The sequence below is a fragment of the Dromaius novaehollandiae genome, chromosome 3 (assembly GCF_036370855.1).
Source record: "Dromaius novaehollandiae isolate bDroNov1 chromosome 3, bDroNov1.hap1, whole genome shotgun sequence".
Taxonomy (NCBI): Eukaryota; Metazoa; Chordata; class Aves; order Casuariiformes; family Dromaiidae; genus Dromaius; species Dromaius novaehollandiae.
In genome coordinates, this window is record NC_088100.1 from 49,450,962 (window position 1) to 49,472,935 (window position 21,974).

The 21,974-nt window shown below is 45.0% G+C and overlaps 1 protein-coding gene across 4 annotated transcripts in view; it reads left to right on the forward strand.

Annotated features, from left to right (window-relative positions):
• Window positions 1-843: 843 nt before the first annotated feature.
• Window positions 844-21,974, forward strand: part of PRDM1 (PR/SET domain 1) — a 113,233-nt gene continuing 92,102 nt past the window's right edge. The window contains exons 1-3 of one of the 4 annotated variants that reach the window (XM_026119989.2): window positions 844-928; window positions 10,525-10,618; window positions 11,334-11,372. The gene's annotated coding sequence lies outside the window, so the exon portion shown is untranslated. The other 3 variants (XM_026119985.2, XM_026119986.2, XM_064508836.1) reach the window with 3 other exon arrangements.

Here is a 21,974-nt window from a genome sequence, read left to right on the forward strand (position 1 = left end):
GTTATTATTAATAGATCATTTATCTTCAGTATGGTCGGAGATAAAAATTCCTTTTTAAAGTGATGAAATGAAGAGATTTGCAAGTGCTGAAACCCCCTGATCTCCCCCTCGCTCTCATCACCTGATACAGGCTTAAGGTTTCACAGTTTGTAAAAGTCAATGGGAAGTTTTCCCCTGGACAGCAGCAGGGGCCAATTCAATAAGCACCCCGAGCAGAGAGGCGGCCTGCCGAGGGGCAGTCACCCCTCGCCGGGCGGGAGAAGCTGCGCAGGCCGGGACACTGGAGCGCATTTTGTCCCCGCGCGGAGGCCATAACTTGGCAGTGGTGAGGTTTCTCCTCCGGTCCAGCTTCGCCGCCAGCCTGACCGTAACCCGGAGGGGAACCTGCCAGGGGACAGCAAACTTCTGCTGCAGGTTGTGAAGTTTCCTGTAAAGGGCTTTCTCCTGGCTCACTCGTGGGGAGAGCCTGAGACCAGCTCTCGAGGGAAACTCCGAGCAGCTGCTGGGCCATTTCCTTTCGACTGTGTCTCCACATTGCTGTTTGCCGTTTTCGCGAAGGCAGCTCCGACTGCTCCTTCTCCCCCTCCCACTTTTTCAAGTCTGTCGATACCCCATCCACGAACATTTGTTTCCTCCTTCCCCGGAGGAGTTTTGCGCTCCAGTGACCTCAAGCTCAGCGCGGCGAGGCTGGCAGGAGGGCTCGGCCGCCCTCGTCCCCCCCCTTGCTGCACCCCCTCGTGTCGGACCTGCAGAAACGGTGCAGCCCCAGCGGGGGCCCTGCCCCGGCCAGCACCTCGCACCGCCCCGGGGGGAAGCCCCGGCCATGGAGGCCGCCCAAGGTGGGGGCCTGCGCGCGGGCCCGGCCCCTCGCCCCGGCCCCGGCTGCGCTCCGCGCCGCGCCCCTGCGCCCCTGCCGCGCCGTCCCCAGGTGGGTGCCGACCCCGCGGAGGGGCGGGCGGAGGGAGGCACGGGCGGCACCGCGCTTAGCCCTACTGCCCGGCGGCAGCCCCCCGCTCCTCTGCGCGCAGCCGTGCGCCGACAGCGCGCCGGGAGGCCGGGGCTTTCCGCCTCCTCGGCCCCAGATGCGCGGTGCGGGAAGGCAGCGGGGAGCTGCGCGGGCGGGGCAGGGACCCCTCCGCGGTAGCTCGGCGCGGCTTCACGCCGGCGCGGCTCTCGCAGCGCCCCGCGGAGGGCTGCGCGGCCGGAGCGCGCTGCCCGCGCCGCGTGGCCGCGGGTGCTGAGCGCCGTCGGGGCCCCCCCGGTGACATGAGAAACCGGGGCCCGTCCGAGTGCCCGTTTTGCGCCGCTGGCTGTTAAAAAGTTGATTAGCTGCCGGCATTCGTTGCTCTCTAATTAGCGGCGCCCGAGCCTCGTCTCTGTCTTGTTCTTCAAGGCGCTGCTTCTGCGCAACTGCCCGTCAAACAGGGGGGAAGATATTTATATTTTAATTAAATTGCCTCGCCCTGCATGCGGGAACAAAAAAAAAATATTCCGGGAGATAATCCTCTCACTTTCTGCTTTCCTCTGTCCGCTTTGCCCAGGGTTATTCATGCCGGTTTCCGCGCTGTTATTTGTTTGCGTGTGTTTATGTTTCCTGAGAGTTACATAGTAAAACTGTTTACGCGGAGCTGCAACACGGCAACCGAGGCAGAAGATTTTGGGAAGGATGTGAAGATGAGCATGGTTTCCCAGCGCCGGGACTGCCGCGGCGGTAGCGTTTCAGCCGCTCTGGATGTGCGCGGGCGAGAAACGCGCCCTGCTCGGCGGCTGCGGGAGGTGGAAACCCGTCGCCGCTTCGCCCCGTGCGGCGCCGGCGGAGCTCCCGCGGCTCCAGCCCCCGGCGCCGGCTCCGCGCTCAGGTGCGCGGGGCGGCGCGGAGCCGCAGGTGGGCCGGGCCGGGCACGAAAGGGAGCAGTGCAAAAGCAGAGAGGGAGATTAAGGCGCCGCGAATTGATGCTCTCGCCTGCTCCATGCCCTGCCCGCCCCGCAGCAGCGGAGCCCGGCGCGGAGCAGGTCCCGCGGGCGCGGCGCTCTCCCGGCGTGGCCCCGCTGCAAAACCCTTCCCGGGAGCTGGGAACCGGCGGCAGCTTCCCGGCATCAAGGCCGATCTGGGGATATTTTTCTTCTCCCTCTCACTAATCGCTGGTGGGATAACGCAGCCATCCAGCACGGTTTCGTGCTTTTATTGCTCTGAAATGCACACCACACACACACCAAAAAAAAAAAAAAAAAAGGAACTTGTCCGTGGTTCTTATGCTGAAGGGTGAATCAGCCACCAGCGGGGCAATTTCTAGTGCTCAGGAAACACACCCGGCCTGGTGTCGGGAAGAAAAGCAGAGTAGGGATCTTTTTTTTTTTTTTTTTCTGTTGTTCTTCCCGGAGGTTTACGTGAAAAAAAAATCCCTTTAAAAAGTGTTTTAAGTGCATGGTTATACCATAAAACAGGAAGTCCCTAAGCAAACGGTTTAGGTTCAGCCTGAAGAGTTAACTCGTTCATCGGCGTTGATGGGCTGGAGGGGGCAGGAGGCTAACGGAGCCACAGCTGATTAGGGGTTTGGAGGCACTTGCAAAGGCTACTTCAAATGTGTGCCTTTGTACATGGTTTATAAAAACCGATTCCCATCTGTAAGCAGGTTCTCAGAAGCTGAATGACCTGTTATTATCAGCTGAGTTTACCACTTGCCTTTGGGGAAAGGCAACAGTAACCTCCTAACCAGAAAGGTACCCTGGGGTGGAAATTAGGTTCTGGGAGGCTGTTGATGTCTTCCTTGGTTTGTTATAAATGTGACATTTAGCATACTGCCACGTAGCTTTCTGGTCACTAAAATATCACTGGATTATCTGTGCGGGTTCAAAGACAAGGGGCCGAGTGCTTGCAGGAGGAGAGGCACCCATGCTGGGTTTGGGGAGCGGGGAACAGCTCTGCCCCTGAATCACCCACAGCCCTTCAAACCTTTTCAGCTAATTCAGTGAGGACCTGAACCTCTTTCACACTAGTACAAAAAGCTTGGGGTCGCTGGGCTTTGGGATGGTTGGAGACCTGTTGATTTCTGAGCTCTAGGAAAGACAGGCTGAACGCGCCCCAGCAGACCCACGCGGGCAGAGCCTAGCTGAGAGACTGTTTTCCTCCAGAAATTAACCTTGCAAAATGCTGAGGTTAGTGACTTCAGAGTGGGAAGGAGGTGTCTGATAATCAGCTCACTCCGTATCTCCCTTAGATTTATAGATCAGGGCCTCCTGTCACTCCTGAAAATATAATCACACTGGCAATAAACCCGGAGGGAATTATGAAACAGCAAGTGTTTTTCCTCAGCGCTAATGCAGCGACCTTTGAGTAAAATACTCAGATGAGCCATGATGTTACAGCAAGCCCAGCTTTGGCCTATTTGATTGCCCTGTCTTTGCCAAGCCGACCCAGGGAGCGCCATAGCTGTCCCGGCGTGTGCAGCACTGGCAGCGCTTCCCACGCCCATGGCACAGGGGTCCCGAAGCACAGTGCCTTGCTCTGGGTGTGAAACCGCTGCCGCAAGGCACAGTGGTGCTTTGGGGATAGTCAGGTTGGGAGGGGAGGGGGGAGATCTGTCTCATTTTGTCTCACCAGATGGGAAAACTGCACCAGAGGGGTGCTTTTTTTTTTTTTTTTTGGACAGAAACATTTCCTGTCTTCTTTACAAAAATGTATTTTATGACCATTTTGCAGTGCAGACTTCTCCGTCTCTGGATATTGCGCAGAGTAATGCAACACCTTCAATCTGTGGAGCAGATACCTCTGCTAGTCTTGATTTCTTTATCTCAGAGCATGCCTTTTTCTCCCTTCGACCTGTTCTTGCTCTTCAGTGAAAACTCACCTTTTTACAAGCTGTCAAACATAACACTAACAGCTGAGCATTCCTTGGGAAAAAAAAACATATTTACTTAAAAATCACTTAGCATTTATGGCTCCTTGATTTTTTATTAGCTTTTTAACAATGTCTCTCACTTTAACACTAATCCAGAGAGAAGGGGTTCTCCCCCTGTGTCTGTGTCAGACATACCCAAACGGAGATGGGGAAAAGAGTTGTAATATTTAAGACCACCTCAGAACAAGTAAGACATCCCACTTCAGTGTGCCATCTACTGCAACGCAAAAAAAAAAAAACATTCAAAAACTTGATTTTATTCCTAAATTACATGACCTATCTGGTGATAAGCAGGATTCAAACAACCAGTAAAGGCTGAGACTGCAGCCACTCCTAGAATCCCTGTTCAGCAGAGGAGGAACGGTTCCCCGAGGGACCTCAGTTTAACTAGGTTTAACTAGGAGGAAGGTTATCAGGAGATGAAAGTTTGGCCCTTTGACACAAAGATGGCTCGGGCTTCTCAGCTCTTCTTCACTTTCTTTCCTAAACTTGGACAAGTAACCTGCCGATCGTCTGGCAGCTGAGAGGGGAACAAATGCAGCTAAGTGGAATCCATCTTTAAAGGTGCAAGCAGTTACTTTGGCCAAATGCCTGACAGACTGAGAGGAATTTCAGAGAGGTCCAAGCCAGTCATGTGAATGGGTAACAGGTTGGCCAATGCTAAACAGCAGACACAAGATTTGAAAAACACATTCACTGATTTTCCTCTTAATTTGCTGGAGTGACTCAGGATGGGTATCTGGACATCACTGTGGATAACTCAGTGAAAACCTCCAGTCAAAGGGCAGCAACAGTAAAGGAAGCTAATTAAATATTGGATTGCATAGGAATGGGAGGCAGGCGTGGAAGGAAGATTTACATAAGCTTTCTCATCATGTCGATCAGTGGGAAGCCCCTGCTAGGATCTCCAAAAGAAAGGAGCAGAAATAAAGAGGCTCAGGGAAAAGCAACATGAATTGTAAGTGATAGAGATAACACTGATATGTGAAAAGACCATGACTGATTTGGGGAGTATGGGATAATCAGAGGATAAGATGAGTAAGAGATGTCTAAAATATAATGGGTGATATAGAAGGTAGATCAGGAACTTCTGTCCACCCTCATGACTTGTATGAGTAATACCATAAACAAGACAAGAGGAAATGGAAAATGGATCTTAGGAATTTTATCTATGGGGCATAGATAATTTGTGGAACTCGTCATAACATGTCATTAAAACCTAGGTCTTGATGGAATTCAAAGAAACATTATATATGGATAACAAGAGTTACAATTCCTAATTATCATAAGAATATTTTTGTATTATTAGAAGGAATGCAAGTCTTCATGCTTCATCTGTAAGTCTGTCTCAAAGTAATAGGAGATAGGAAGAAATGTGATTAATCTATAAATGCTTTCTGTTGGGGCTCTTGCAGCTTCCACTGAAGTAGCCACTATACACCATAATGTGAGGTTGAATACTGGAAAAGCCTTAGAGTAAACCAACATTACCTTTCCCATGTTTCTTCATCTTTCCTGGAGTACCATTCTTTCCTGGACATCTTTTAGTCCTGCTTTCTAGCACAGAGTCTGGAACTGAATTCACAGAAGTATCAAATATGACACAAAAATTTTAGTGGAACAATGCTCCTCCTCTTCCCTGCTTTTCTCCATGTGTTACAGCACTGATGTGAATTAGGATGCTTCAGAGGCTGTCAGAAAAATATAAAGTTTCCAAAGCATCCAGGAGATTTTTGAAGGTGGGTCTTGGGAGCTGCTGAAAACATTACCTACAGACTAAATAACAATGTGTAATGCATAGACTGTTTCCTCCTCAATCTATTCAAAATAAGAATCACACCATTTGTCTGCTTCTTCACATGTGGCAGAATCAGTTTAACTTTCCCTTCCAGTTTAAGGAAATGCTATAGGAAATCTTTGTGTTCTAATTTTGGGACTTAGATTAGTAGAAGAGTACAACCATGCAATGTAAAATTTCCTTGATACTAGAAAAAATCCACTTTAATTTTTATTTATTTTTAATAAGAATAATTCCCAGGACTCTGATACAGTAATTTCTCCCTGATACAGACTGAGCTTCAATGCCAAGAGCAAATCTCTTAAATAAACTCCTTGCCACTTAAGAGGAAGCACCTTCCCACCTGTGACTGCTGAGGCAGTTTACAAAACTCAGTGCAGCTAGCCTTACAGTTGCTGGAATACAGAGGACTGCATTATACAGAAATATTATGTACATTACATAGAGAAAATAAGGATAGAGAAAGTATCCTGCTCAAGAATATAGGAAGATGGCCTAGTTCAGGAATAGAAATCTGTTCTCTAATTCCTGTAACAAGCCCACCTTTCCACACTGTATTTAATCCTGTCTGCCCACCTAATACAGTACTACACATATGCAATATTTTGTACATATTGTTTTTGTCTTTATGGCTGAAGGACAAAAAAAGGATGTAGACTGTTGTAAAGAACTTTTCTGTCACCTGTTTTCTTCTGAACAGGTTGCCATTTGGACTCATGTATGCCATAATCATAAATGACACTTAGAACTACTTAAATCATGAAGAGAGTTTGCAAGTATTTTGAAATAAAAATATATGCTAGGTGTACATTTACATTCGGCCTTCTTGGTTTTGGTTTTAAATGCTGGTAAATTTTGATATTGTGAAAACTATATAAAGGGACAGCTTTGAGCTCACTCATCTCTCATATTCTCAGTGCACCTTGGCACGCACATGCAGGCTGGGTCACCTCCAGTTATTTTGCTATTGGCTAATAAAATATTTTCTGCTAGGCAGCACTTCCCCATCTATTCTGAGGGGGAAAAGTCTTCTAGCCAGTGTTGATTTGAGAGATTTGAGAACACATTTCAGTTCTTTGAGACCACTTCTGTTGTTGAAAGGCAAAACAAACAAACAAACAAAGCCAAAAAATATCTTTCACCCAAAATATCAAGGACACTTGGTGGATGCTTAACTTTATTTGATATTCTATTAACTCTATCCATTTGTAAGATTTTATTTTTACTGCAAATATTTAACATAAAATGCCAAGTCATGAAAGTGAGGTAACAAATAAATGGGTTCATGCCTCTTTTTAAACTAAAAAAGAAGAAAAAGCGAATTCCCATCCTCTCGCTTTCTGTATTTTCCCCCTTTCCTTTTGTTTTCTGGGCATCTGAAGGTAAAAGAGCTTGATAAAAATGCAGCAAAGGGGGGAAGGAGCAGGAAGATAACATTATTCTAAGCCCTTGTTCTGCCTTGTTAGGACAGATTTAATCTTTCTGGCAGCATCAGAAGTTAGGCCTGAATGACTGCCTGATCATCTCTTCACTCTCTCTTCTTTTATCTGGATTACTCTTTTCAGGGATGGTATCTCGCTATTCTTATTTGGTAAATTAGGCTATTGTTTGCCTGTATTTCACTTACTGTAAAATGTTTTCTTTCTCAACTTCAGGCCATTGTTCCTGGGTAGCGAGCATGCCCTCACTGGAGAGGGGATGTGAGCAGGGAACTATATAATTAGGGACAGATTCTGCCCTGTTTTGCCAGTTAGTAGTATCTTGGTCTGTCTAGCGCTGTTGATTTCATGGGGATTTCTAGCAGAAAAACGGATAAAAGAGGCTGAATTAGGCCTTGTGCTTGAAGGGAAAATTAAGGAAAGATAATGAATGTTATGGAGTAGGACCATACTGTGAGCTTAGTCTCAAATAGTGATTTAATATTAGCAAATACTAAAAATAACAGGCCATGCAGTAAATGGCTTTGGAGGGAGCATTTTTTCACAGAGTGATTTATCAGTGCTTCTTGTTGCCTCCTGGAATGGTAGGGGCAACACTAAAAAAGGAAAAAACACAAATGTTATGGTTATTTTCGCTCCATTTTACAGTGAATATCAAGTCTATTGACATCAAGTTCTAGTGCAGACACAAAACCCTCATGACAGCGATATTGGGATTTCTCCCAAGTCTGCTTTCATTGGAACATACATGATTATTATGGGTCGTAATCTGTTATCTAACCACACTATGGAAAAAAAACCCTAATTATATTTTGTTTGTTCATGCCATGCAAAACATGCAAGATGTTTGGACAGCAGACTGAGGTGCCGAGAAACCAAGCGTGTGCCCGTGCTTCACAGCATACACAGGCTGCTGGTCAGCACCGGCAGAGCTTTGAGTAAGCCCAACAGGCTGCTGCCGCTCGTGACACGGGCTCTGGGGAGTGCGGCTGCACGTACGTTCGTTAGGGACGATGGACGTGTGCTGTGCCATGCCTGACGACTGCCAAGGGAATGCCAGAATGAAAGAGCTTACAGAAAAGCGTTAATAAGGCTATAATGCTGATTGACTCTCTCAGCGCAGCCGTCGCTCTGAACATAGCATGCAGAGTTGTAATTAGTGAAGTCAGTGTTGCCGCGTCTTCCGGCAGTTGTGAACCATCGGCTCCGTTACATGGTTAACGAGCACCACCAGTGAGTGCGGCACTGGTGATGGTAATTTCGGAGAGGCACCAGAAGAGCCTCTCCGGAGGAGGGTGCTGCCCTTTCCAGTCTCTCCCCTCTCTGCTTTGGAGGGTGTCAGTGTCAACATTTAGACCAGAAGCACTTGCAGATCCTCCTTCTTCATGCAGGAGGGCCATATCTGAGAGACGGGGGTGCCTACAGAAAAAGAGGGGAGTGCGACAAAACTCCCTTTTCCCATTTAACTGCTTTTCCAAAACTCAGTAGGGAAGCAATGCCATTTGGCGTGCTTCTGTTAAGGGCATGTCCCACGTTGGAAGTGTTTATTCTGAGCTCAAAAAAGCATGATACGGGGCCAGATCCATCCCTCGTGTAAACATCGGTCGCTGGGTTTATTGTCAGCGCAGCGTCCTGTCGGCTTGAGCAGCCTCGGCGCGGGGACGCAGTGGGAGGGCTTCGGGCAGAGACGCGAGGCCCCACCACGCATGGCATCGCCTCTCCGGTGGGATTTTTTACCAGCTCCGTTAGATGAACTCTCAGAAACCATCAAGGAGATCTGGGGGTGCTACCCGAAACCGGGAAAAGACTCCCTGCCTGCCGCCCGGCCCCAAAACACCGCACTCCCACCTCTCGCCCCTCCACACCCCTCTGCTCCCTCACGGCACTCCCCTCCCCACCCAGGAGCTCCTAGAAACCCAGTTTTCTCTTTTTATTATCCTTCCCCCCCCCCGCTTCAAAGCACAGGGAGGGCAGGTGGCCCTCAGCGAGGGGCACTGTGGCAGCGGGCAAGGTGCACCGTGGCAGCAGGTGAGGGCCACGGGCCCAGGCTGGTGCCTGACACCCCACCGGGCCCCAGGGGAGGCCTCGTCCCTTCACAGCGCTGCTGGGGGGCTCCACTGCCCCCTTCCCCCCCCAGCCCCTCAGGGATTTTTGGGGGGGAAAGCAGAGGGTGAGCCCCTTGCTCGGGGGCTCCTGCCAGGCGCCGCTGCCCTCGGGGGCCCTTGGCGGGGCCAAAGTGAAAGTGAAGCGACTCCCAAAGCGGGGAAGGGGGGGGGGGGGGGCAGCGCCATGTGACAGCCGGGAAGCAGCGCGGCCGCGCCGGCCTGCGCAGGGTGCTTAATGGGGAGGATTTCGGTTATTATTTTTAACCACGCCGGCAGTAGCAGCCGCCGCGCTCCCCCCCACCCCGCTCCGGCGGGGCCGCGCCCGCCGTCTCCCTCCGCGCCCGTCCCTGGAGGCGGCGGCGGCGCCGGAGGCCGGGCCGGCGGCTCGCCCCCTCCGCCAGGGTCCCGCCGGGCAGCGCGGGCGCTTGGCCCCCTCCGCCAGGGCTGCTGCCGGCTCGTCCTCCCCGCACGCCCAAGGGGGATTTTTTATTATTATTTTTAGGGTGCTTTTCTTAAATAAATTAATAATAATAAATCCCCGGGCGCCCCCGCTGCGGTGCGCCGGCGGCGGCCGCTGCTCCCCGCCCGCCCGCCGCCCCTTTGTGCCCGGCGCGATGAGGCGAGGGGCCGGCCCGCGGCGCCCGGCGGCGGCAGGTAAGCGGCGCGGGCGGGCGGCGCCGGGGGAGGGCTGGGGCGGCGGCGGCGGCCGGCTTTTAAAGCGAGCGCGGGCGGGCGCGACTCCGCGGCGCAGGGCAGCGCGGTGCGCGGCGGCGCGGAGGGAGCTCGGTGATATTGGTGCCGGCCCCCCCTGCCCGCCCCCCACGGCCCGGTCCTCACGCACGCACTCGCGCCGGTGTTTCTGTGCCCCCAGCCGCGCCGGGAACTGCGGGGGTTCGTCCCTTTGTTTTATTCAGGCGATCTATATATACATATGTGTATATATATACGTAAAAACTTGGTGTCACCGCCACCCAAAAGGAGCCCCCCCCCCCGGCTTCCCCCGTGCTGCGACTTTCCCCGTCCCTTCGCGGCGTGAAACCTGTCTGCCGCCGCCCATCTCCCCCCCCTCCGGCCTGCCCGCCCCGTTACCCTCCCCAGCGCCCCCTCCAACGCCTGTTTTCACTGTTTTTTTTTCTCCTTTTTTGGGTTTCTGAGGGATTTCTCTCCAACCTGTCTGTAGGTATGTTTGTGTAACCAGACACTGAGAGTAGCTGTCTGCCGAGGACTTAGCTCGGCAGCCCCCAAAGCTTAGTTTGCATTCAATAGACGTGTTTGTTTTTCAGGTTTAAACCTCCAGACGGGTTGAAGAAATCGCCCGAAAGGAACCACTTGGCAGATTTTGTTTCCTCCCTTGAAATCCCACTGGACGTGGAGCAGGTGGGGGATCAGGAGGGGAGAGGTTTTGGGGAGGGGGCGCGGAGAGCAGCCAGGGGCTGAGAGCTGCGGGCTGGAGGGGCAGAGGGTCTGAAGGGGGGAGGCTGCAGCGCTGTTTGCCCCCCTTCCTCTCCTCTGATCGCTCAGGGCTCTCGCTTTTGTCTGTTAAAAATAAATCCTACAGAAGTTGGCAAACTCTGTAGTTTTAGAGAAGTGGATTCTCTCCAGGATTAACGTAAAAAATGTTGATGTTTGAGAAACTGCTCTTGCTCAACCCGTAAATAAAGTGGAGATGTTGACAGTTTGTCTAGCCTCTGGTAAACGAACACAAAAAAACATTTCATTTCTCGAAGGGCATCAATAATTGTGAGGGTGGGAGAGAGAGGAAGGAGTTTAACTATTAACCTTTATCTGGGATCGTAAATGAGTTGAAACTCGTGTTTCTGAAGCTTCTTTTATGCATTTGCTTTTCTGTTTCCCCCCCTCTGCTTCCCTTCCCCGGAGATGGTGAAAGGTAAATGAAAATGATGATGCTTACATTAATTGGACAAGCAGGTGATTTTATGGCTCACCAGTAAAAAATAAATGCCACGGGAAAGTTGCTGTTTGTAGTTCAAGCAGTGGGAAAGTGGTCTGGAAGGGAGGGGGGGTGGCGAAGCAGCGGGGCTGGCTGCAAGTTGTGCTGTTACTTCAGGGGGTTTTGTTTTTGTGTTTGCAGAGCATTCACTTGAAGACGTCGGAGGACGGTCTGCAGAAGGTAAGAGAGCCTTTTTCCCCCAAAGATTACTGTCCCAGGCCATGTACTATGTGGCTACCTGAGTATTTGTCGTACCACCAAGGCCCGTAGTGCCAGCTAGTTCGTGTGTCCGTGTCCCAGTGAAGTGATAAACAGGGGAATGCTGTGCTGTTGCTGGCCACGATTTGGACATTGGGGAGTACAGCTTTTATAGCAAACAAATAAGGTGCTTTTACACACCAAGTTATTAGTTACAGCTGATGGTTTCCTCACTTACAAGAAAAGGACACCTTTTATTTTCTCAAACAGGACATAGTATGTTTAAGAAAATGGGAGATGAAGAGTACAAAGAAAAAGTTCTTGTTACAATTTTTTTCTACATGTGAAAGTAATATGCCTAACTTAATGTGTAGGGCTTTTCCAACAAAGATGTTGGTATTAATTTCAGTGTGAATCCGGAAAAAATGCTTGTACCTTCTTAATTGCAGCTTTCACCAATGTGTTGCATGTTACTTTGTGGCACGACTCTTGTCGGAAGTGAAATAAAATGACTCTTAGGTCTTCTGAAAATAAACTGTGTCCAGCCACCAGAGTTTTTTCTCCTTCCCACTGGCTTAGTGAAGTGAAAGCAAGAGATCTTGGAAGAGACATGGACGGGGGAGATATGGGATCATAAAATTTGGCAGAACAAGTGTTTTCTTGGGGGGCTTTGTTTGGCAATATTGCAGTTACAAGCAAAATGTGTTGTTCCAGTAAGGTTATTTCAAATGGCAATTGTAAAACACTTTTTTTTTTGACTTCTTAGGAAGAACAGCGTCTTTCACTTAGTTATCATGATTTTGTGATTCTTTTCGCTAGTAATCGAAAATACAAAGACTGAGCAACGCTGCTTATTCTCGTGAGTTATTGTAGAAATCTGTACAGCATACCCAGTTCTGAGGGAGTTCCTCTCTTCCCTCCCCCCTACTTTAAATGAGTTTGCCAGCAACAAGTGTGTTGATATACTGATCTGAAGGACTTAGGCATGGTGCCAACTCAAGCAATTTAAATGACATGGTTAATAGTGTCTCTGCTGTCCTTATCACACAGTAGTTGTCTTTAATAAACTCGGTGAACTTCCAAGTGATAATCATGGATGACAAATTAACTTAAGTCCTAGCTCTCCTGTTCAGCTGAATTCTGTTTTGCTTTGATTGATAAATATTAAATACTAATTCCAGGTGAACAATCAGAATCTGCAAAATAGACCTCTCTCCTCTAGATATATGACTTTTTTTTCAGGCAAATAAAAGCCAAATAGATTATCTTAAAGCATTTCTAAATGCTATAGTATTCCCAAGGCTTCTACAGTTAGCAGTGTCATTTTCTTAGGTTTTTCTGCAATAATAAATTTATGTGGGACAGTGCATCCTTCAGATGAATGCTTATCAAACACTACAAAAGAGGAAATAATTTTACATAAAATAGATAAGTCGGTATTGTATGTCTCACAAATTAAAACATTCTGTAATTCATGTGAAGTATTTTGAATGGAAGTGAAAATGATTATGCTCCGTCAGTTTCATTTTGAAATGAGTAACTTTTTTAAAAGTATTTAATATAATTTTGGAAAAATGCATACTTATGACAGTAAGCTTTTTTACAGTGGGAGTTTTAAAGTTTTCCGTACCTCTAACATTCATACTTACTTTTCCCTTGTAGAATTAAAACTTTACAACGTAACGTGAAGCTACAGAAGAAGAGGCAGAGTTACTACTCTGATAATGTAATACTCTGATCAATTGATAATTTAACTGCAGTTTGGACATATGATTACTTAGATTGTGATTATTATTTTTTGACATATTTGTTCCTAAAAATACCTATGCTAGATCTCATCTTCCTGAATTCCAAACCTGCTATTCTCTATTTTATTCATTCCTTTGAGACTGGTGAAAACTAACTAGGTTCTACCTATCTTTTAAAAGTAACAATAGTTAAAGAATAAAAGTCATCAATTACTTTCCTAAAAGCCTTGTACAAAAGAAGAAATCTGACATATTTTTATTGTGTTTTAATTTATGGGTGGCCAGTCATATAGTAGCCACAACAAAAGTTAGTTGAGTGTTAGCTTTCTAAAAGTGAATGACCAAACCTGAGATAGTACTGAAATGTTAGCAAGAAAATTCTGTGGCCCAAAGAATAGGACAAAAAAGGGAATGTGTCTTTATTTGTACTTTCATTATATGTTAGACATGCTAATTTTAGTCATTACTTGACAGTAGGGACCTATATCCCTCATCTTTTAAAAATAAATATTTGTTGGTTCCATGTAATGTTTAGGAAGATACCTGATCATGTGAAGACACAGTATTTCTAGCAACAATTTTTGGTAATTGATAACTTGCTGCTTTTTTTTTTTTTTTGAATGGTATGAAATCATGACAGTGGCTAGTGGCTTTCCGATATTCAGAATGTAAAGTTAAAACTGGTCTTCATTGCTAAGCCTTGTAATTTATGAGTTTTTTTCCCTGCAGCCCTCCTCAAACCTGATAGCTCTTTCAGTTTCACAGTTGGCCTCATGTTCCACTTTTCTTTTTGCTTTGAACGCGGGATGGAAAGCTTGTCAGCGTCTACAGTCACACTGCTCAGTGCAGGGATGAGTGGCGATGCTTGAAACCATATGAGTGTTAATATTCAAGAATTTTTGCCGCTGTTCCCAATTCCCCTTTCTCATTAAAGGCAATGTTAACGGATCTCTTTATTAGCAATGTATCACATTAGAAAACACGTGTGAAACATCATGTGCTGCCATATTAACATTTTGAAAAGATAAGATTCACTTCTTTAAGCAAAAGCTGGATTAAATGCCCAGCAGAGGTGTTTGGGTTCAGAAAGATGTACAGATGTAGGTGTGCCTAAGCCAGGGCCATTTCTCTTTGGCATCTGTCTTTCTGTTTTGTCCTCCCTTTTGCCATGTTCCTTACCTGAGACCTGAAATTGCTAGCATGCATAATGAGCACAGTGTTACTACTGTGAGAAACACCACTAAAGTAATTGGAGTAATTTTCAGTAAAGCAGTGCTCTGTGTTTGCAGAACTGACTGGCCCTTGTGTTTTAAGCTCCGCAGGGCAGGAGCAATTGTCTTCAGCGTATTTTCTATAAAGTGCCTGGCATGCCTCTGTGTGCCAAAAAAAGATAAATAATAACAAACAGTAGTTGATAATTTATGTAGACAGTTATTTTTTATTATGGAATTTGCCTGTAGGGTCCTTTCTAGCAAAAAGAAAAACGCCAGAGTGGCTTCCAGCTGGGGCAAGATGTGCTCTAACGGCGGGAGAAGCTTTTAATCGAAATGGAACACACATTTAATCGATAGTATCTTCTGTGAAGCCGTCGGGCCAAACATCAACTGGAGTAAATCAGTGTATCTCCACGGAGTCTGTGGAGACACAGATGACTTGCACCAGATGATGTGAGTGTCCTTTTTGGCTTTAACAGTTTTCCTTTAATCTTCTTGCCACTTAAACTTTTACTATGATCTGCCCACATTCCAGAAGTGTGGAGTGAACATGGGATAACGTTTCCCTGTTTTCCTCTTCCTTTAAGCCTTTGGTGGCTTTTCTTTTATATGAGGGTGTATGCTTTATTAATTATATATGTTCTAACCCCCCTCCAAGCCTGTGAAGGTACCTGTCCTCCTCAAAATCACACCTGAAATACAGTGTCACTAAATATTCAGCGAGATTCCAGTCTGGTCTAGCCTGCCAGATGTAAGTGTGTTATAAATAGCTTCCTGATGATACTGTATTTGTGATTAAATGGTCCTAAATACTGTTGTTTGCAACCCTCATATTACTAATTTGTTTGATGTAAAGAAGCTCAGAAACATTGCCCCCCACATCTATTTCCCAGAAATGATTTTACTGTCTGCCAAGCGTCTTAATGTTTTTAGTAACTAAACCGCATCATTCACGAGAAATAATTGAAAATATTTAGTGTGTACATCTTGTGCAGTGGGAAGCCTGAAATGATATTTGCACAGTAAAGAGGAGAAATAAATGACTTTTTTTCTTTAACTTCCAGGCCACTAATAAACATTTTTGAAGGCAGTGTTAGTAAACTAGTTCTTGGCAGACGTGGGAAAACTGTCTTTGAGCAGAGGGCTGCTCATTTTCAAAAGTTCAAGCTAAATCCTTTTCTTTCATATTGAAAGTATAATTCAGGTTTTAGAATTTCAGTATAAATATTTTTAACCAATCTTGCTTTCTTAAGCAATGAAGTGAAATAATGAAGTTTGTTAGATGATTTCCCGAAACTGATGCTTTTGGAGAAAGATGGGAGATTTGAGAATGTATGCATGTGCGTTCAGATTTGGAAGCAAGGAAGAAATCATAAATCCTCCCCCTACTTCCTAGCAGCTGTGAGGAGAACGTGATTAACTGCGTAGTCATACATTTTTGCTCAAACTTCTTCTCACCCGATGCCCATTTTTTCCTGAGGTTTATAGACTAATAATATCTTCAGTGGAAAAAAAGTAATAAGATGACAATGTTGTGCCCAGATGCTGCATTGATAAAGGTTCCGTAGAAATGCCTGTATTGCCTGATAGAGTGGATTCTTCAAGTGGAAGTGAGCATACTGCATTTCCTTTGAACTGACTGGGAATTTACTTTCCTCTTTCTAGCTTGCCAGCTCCTCCAGAGCTATAAAGGACTGAAGTAACTAAAGTGTTCACCAGCATTTTATTAAAGCAGACAATATATGTAATTGCAACATTTCAAGTGGCTCAATAAAGATACAAAGAAAACCAATAATATATGCAATAATTTTGGTTCTTATAGGCACTCAGATGTAGATTTCATTGGTAGTCAGGAAAAACTTGGATAAAATTGTGCTGCAAAAGGGCAAGAGTTAATGCTATTAAAAAAAAATGTTTCAGAGCTTATCTTGATTCTATTTTCTACTGGTGATACCGTCTTCACAGAAAGTGAAAATATTCTCACAAAGTTCTAAACTTGACTATAAGGTTATAATACTTAAGTCATTTTCAGAAATATGTGTCTCTTAAGTACACTTCAAACTTGTGCGAGGAGAAATGTTTTCAGTCTTTTTTGTGTCTGTTTTACTGTCAGAAGCACTTTTCCTGTCTCAAATTAGTCCTAATGGGACACCAGCTCTATCTAGTTAAGTTAGGGCAGTTTATAGCAGCTGAGGATCAGCTCACTTCAGAGCTCAGACCTGCTAATATAACATTCAGTGGAGTCATATTTCATAGACAGCATGTTGTTCTAAGGAAAAATGAACTTTGAGATTTTTATCCAGGAACATTTCCTAAAAATACAAATTTATAAGATGCTTTTGTAGCAAAGGGAAGCCCTGTTATTTTAGCAATTTTAATGGTTTTCTTAAACTTTTGTATGGTATTTACAAACTCCAGCTAATCATGAAGAACCAAGTGCCATAAAATTGCATTATAGATTGCTGTCTAATAAGGTTTCTATGGCTGCAAATACTGCATTGAAATTTAATTCATAGGTAGCTAAAATAAAGTCATTTCTGTGTTTAGTTCCTTACAACTGTAAAAACAGCAGCTCATGAAATGGAGAATGATTTCTGTTAACTGTGTTCAGTCAACTTCTGTGTTTTTTTTTTTTTTTAAATGAAGTTGCACAAGTGTACAAAACGTGAGAGGTAGATATTGGGAAGTGATTTAAAGAAACTAAGATTTTTTTTTTCTTCCAAGTGGAGGTCAGTAAATGTAGAAATGATTGCTTTTGTATGAACTTTGTCCATAATGAGAAGAACACCACAGAGAGAATTTTCTTTTAAGTTTTATAAATATTTTAACTGCATTTTAAAAACAGTGAAAGAAATGATATATTATGGATTGCTTTTGTCTCTAGTGAGTTTTTTAGGGATACATCTCAGAGGATTTTATATATTAACTGCAGATCACTCCTAGTCAGTCACAAAAACTGTGTGTGATGCCTATGTGTGTGAGGGGTGTTTCTTTTCTCTTTCTTTTCTTTTTAATGAAACTATTTTGCTTCTGTATTATAAACAATTTGAGTAACATACTGGACCCACTGCATTCAATAGCAGAACTCCCATAACTTCGGTGGATCAGGATTTTATCCTTCCACCCTTGTTCTGCAGTCCTGTTTGTACAAGTTAAGTGTCCAGTTATATGGATTGCAGTGTGAGGGGAACACATGGGACTGTGCACAGACAGAAAGTTATTTGCGTGGGATGTTTGCAGGATCAGAGCTGTGTATTGTGACTCAGCCCTCACGATTTCAAAACAGTCATATTAAAATCTATAATCAATCATAAAAATAAATCTCACTACCCTTAATTTAAACATACATTTGACAGAATCCTAAATTCTTCTAATCGAGAGTGTTTTTCTGCTGTGAATCCGTATTGAGTTATATTATAGGACATATTAATGAAAAAAAGAAAGAAAAATATAGAAAAACATGTCTGACCAAAACAATTGTTAAAAATGACAGTATTTGATAAGATCATCTACCAAAAATAAAGGGGAAATGAGATCTGACTGAGGTAAAACCAGGTAGATAGCTTTCAGCTCTACTTTTGTTATTCAAGAAGAAAAAGAAACAATAGGTGCTGTTCAGAGTCAGGAGCTGCCCTTCTAACCTCTGCTGCTCTTAAAATGCCTGAAGGTTATTGCATGGTTCGTGGTGGCTTTTATGCTTGCAGTTCAACTTTTAATTTTCTAACAAAAGGAGCTGCAGTAACGACCTACTGATAAACACAGTGCAGAACAATTGGAGAGAGAAATAGACTGCTAAATTCCTCATGCTTTTTTTCTCCTTTCCAGTTACTGAAGCGTATTAGCATATTTGTAACAGAAAGAGAAAAGCCCTGCATCCCGTATTAGGCTGCCAAAGCTGGAGACTGATTTTTAAAAAAGCAGGATCAGTGTTTCGGAGGAGATCGGGTGTGTTTTTGCATTAGATAGCCACAGCCCAAAAGAACAATCTCACTGCATGCTGTTTATGAGGAGTCCTCAGGGGCCGTATCTATTTCAACAAGATTTCTAAGTCTTGCCAGACTGACAAATTTGAGTCAAGTTAGCCTTAAAGGCAGCCGTCTGCGGATCGCAGCTCTGGCTGCCCAGCGCAGAAGCGTGGTCTGCCAGCAGCCCTGGTGCCGAGCGTGAGAAGCGCCCTTGGTCTCCGAAGTGCAAACGGGGGCAGAGCGTAAGTAATATGGGAAAAATCCCAGCCACCGCGTTGGTCCGCCCTTTTATGTGACACTTGAATTTGTCAGTGTAATTTCTGCCAGGCAGGCTGTGTTTACAATGCCGTGCTTACTGTGATGCTTTGTGCTCAGACACCGGTGCGATCTGAGGACAGAAGGGGTCAGCTTCTTAAGGTATTGTTTTCCAGCGCTGTTGGAAGTAATGGAATGTAGCAGTTTTAGGAATGTACACCTGTGAGTATGTAATAAGAGAGGATCTGTTTGTGTATTTTCGCCGCTGACATCCAGATCAAAGGTCCTCGAGGTGGTGTTGTGGTGAGAAAAAGGGAAAGGGGCCACACGTCTTACCAACCCTGACCTGCCGTCTTGCTCATTGTTTGCAAGTTTTCACTAGAAAACCGGTCAGAAGCCTGCTTGGATGAGATGACTTACTTTCAGGGGTTCAGCTACTGCACAGGAGTATTTAGTTCAAGAAATGGCAGATTCAGGTCTAAATGACTGAAAGGAGAAATACTAGCTGCAAATGATGCTGGTTAATACTGAAACTGATGCTCGACTTCGCATGGAACAGTGCTGGTATGTTGTCAGAAGGACTTAAAAACATTGTGTCGTGAGTGAGTGTTACACCAGACTGGCAATGCTGGAAAGGCAGACAAGCTGAGAAACATCTTTGACCCTTTACAAACACATACCAGCTAAAGCATCTTTGACCCTTTACAAATAAACGTCAGCTAAAACAAAAAGCTAAGGAGGAGTCTGTCTCTTGCCTTGCAGCTTGCTCACAGCTAAGTGAAATGTATCCCAAATGGAGGATCCCCCAGGCCCTGGAAGTTGTTTAATTAATCATCACTTTCAGCCTGCTCATTAATTGGCTTTTCTTTTTACATGGGCAAATGAAAAAGATGATTACACCTGGGAGGAACAATGACACCTGTTAATTCTTCCCCTATTGTTAGCAGTGTTTAAAAAAATTAGATTTCATTTTAGATAGGCAGAATAATGCTTGCTTTGTTTTTATGTAATTTATGTGGGAATTGTGCTGTTATGTATTTGTGTCTTATGAATGTGTGTTATTACATCTGACAGTAATTCTCATCTTACATAAGTGAACTTTTTAAAAATCAGACATACTAGCTTTCTATAGTACAGATAGATTTTTAATATCAAATTTTTGCTCACTACAGTGGCATACCTGAATTGATTTTTGTATAACTAAGGTATCTTTCATGAGAGTCAAAACTGTCTCCTCCATCAAGGTCGTCAGTGGTTTTCTGCTTCTATTATATTAACATTTTGGTCATGATAGACTTCTTGGCAGCTTATGATGTAATTTATCATATTGGTTCAGCACTGGGGCCCTGTCAGCACCAAGGAATTTCAGGAGGAATTTTCCATTGGCTCAACTAAACCAGTAGCAGCACTGTGAGAATTTTAGATGAAAATCCGGGTGTAGACACGGCCTAAGGGAAATTACTTATGTGTCTGATTTCAAGCACGCTTGCAAAGAAGTAGTGAGATGGGCTGCTGGATAACTGTGGTCAGCAAGGACTTAGCTTGCTGTCCATGCTCAGTGTGTGTAAGACCTCTTGCAATCTTTTCTTCAATGTGTTGTGGAATGTTATTTGCATTTTGATAATATACATCTTTTCTCTTTCCATGTGGGCTCTGCAATCCCAGCTTGCTCCGGATGAATTCCTACAGCGCATTATTTGCTTACTGTATTCAGGACTGGGAAATCGGGATTCTTACCGATGGATAAAGGCTATTGTTAGCACAGTTTCATTTAAGGTATTCTTTCAGAGATAGTGAGTCAGATCAAGTCTTCGTTTTGCTTTCTCCAGATTTACTCCATAGAAAGTCATAAGCTGTGTGAGATTTGCAAATGTTTGCTTTAGTTGCACAGCTTTCACAGTGTGCTCCCCTAGTCAAAGGGTGGGGGAAATATACAGTAAGGCCTGCGACACCATTTCACGCAACCCTCGGCCACATGGTTTTATTTTATTTTTGCGTTCTGTTGGCACACACTAAAGGGGGTGTTAATTCGTGGCCTGCTAATTATTTCTTGGAAGGTCTATTCAGCCACCAGCACAAAAAAGGGTTACCAGCCTTGCTTTTGCCAAAGGCAACTGTGCAACAGCAGCACCTGCTGTTATGATCACAAGGCTGGATTATTGTAATTCCCTTCTAGTGAAGCCTTCAGCCGAGCTTCTCCTTTGCTTGCCACTTGTTCAGAAAGCAGCAGCATGTTTGCTTGTCAGCTTTCGGTACCACAGTCTTACTGTGACAAGCCCTCTATTTCTTAAGTTGGCAACCAGTGAAGTAGTGACTTGACTTTAAGGTGCTGCTGATATATATATTATATATATATATATTTACACACACAGACACACACCCCTATATGTATTCAAAGCTTGCAATACGGTAGGGTCCAATTACCTTAAAGAGTGCTTTCTGGAGCTTCTAAAGGGCGTTTGTGTTCAGCTCCTGATGTTCCCACTGTTATATTGGCTATGGGGGGGGTGACTAAATGTTTACCTGCTGAACCCTGGAGTTCTCCTCACCCACCCCACACCTCCAAATTCCCATGTATTCCATCCTTGGTCATTTTGCCAAAATAGCATCACTCCAAAAGGAGCAGTCCTGCAGCAGTTTAAGCTGATCTATGTCAGGATTCCTGCAAGCGCTCTCTTTTCTTCCAGTTGTGGCCAGGTGTTGGTGCAGTCGCTCTGCACCTGGTGCCATCTGATTCCATAGGAGCCAGCTTACAGCACCCAATGGGCAGAAGGCCAACCTACAGAACATCAAATTGCTTTCGGCAGGGTTATCTCCCTCAACTCGCTCATCGCAGACAACCTCCCCTGCCAGCATCACAGAAGTGGTGGGAGCAGACAGCCCTAGACAGAGGGAATGGCAGAACTGTTGCAGCACCAACATGATTTAGATCCCTTGAAAGTGCTGTAAAAATACAGCTTACTAATACTAATGTGAACCTACTTTCCTAGCACCAGTGCTATTACACATTATTTCTAAGAGGGAAAGACTTCTCATTTTTTATCATGTGTCTGAACACATGAGAGAACAAGAGAAAAATTAGGGACATTTTATGCATCACTGTTGATGGGCCTGGGAAAGGGGGGGAGCGGGGTGGCAGGCTTGTTTGTTTTAAATGCTATCAAAGTCCCTGTGCTTGCCAGTGACTGGGAGCTGGTCTGTATTGTCATATTATTTTTCCTTTCTGTTTGGAGATAACATCATACCAGCATAACAATTTCCAAACTAGGAAACTATACCACTTTAACTTATGTTTAGAGAAACCCAAAGAAGAAGGGTCCAGTCTGTCTATATGCTTCTGTAGTTCCTTCTTTCTGTAAAAGACTTGGCAATACCAGAGCAGGCATTGGTGGCTGAGACAGA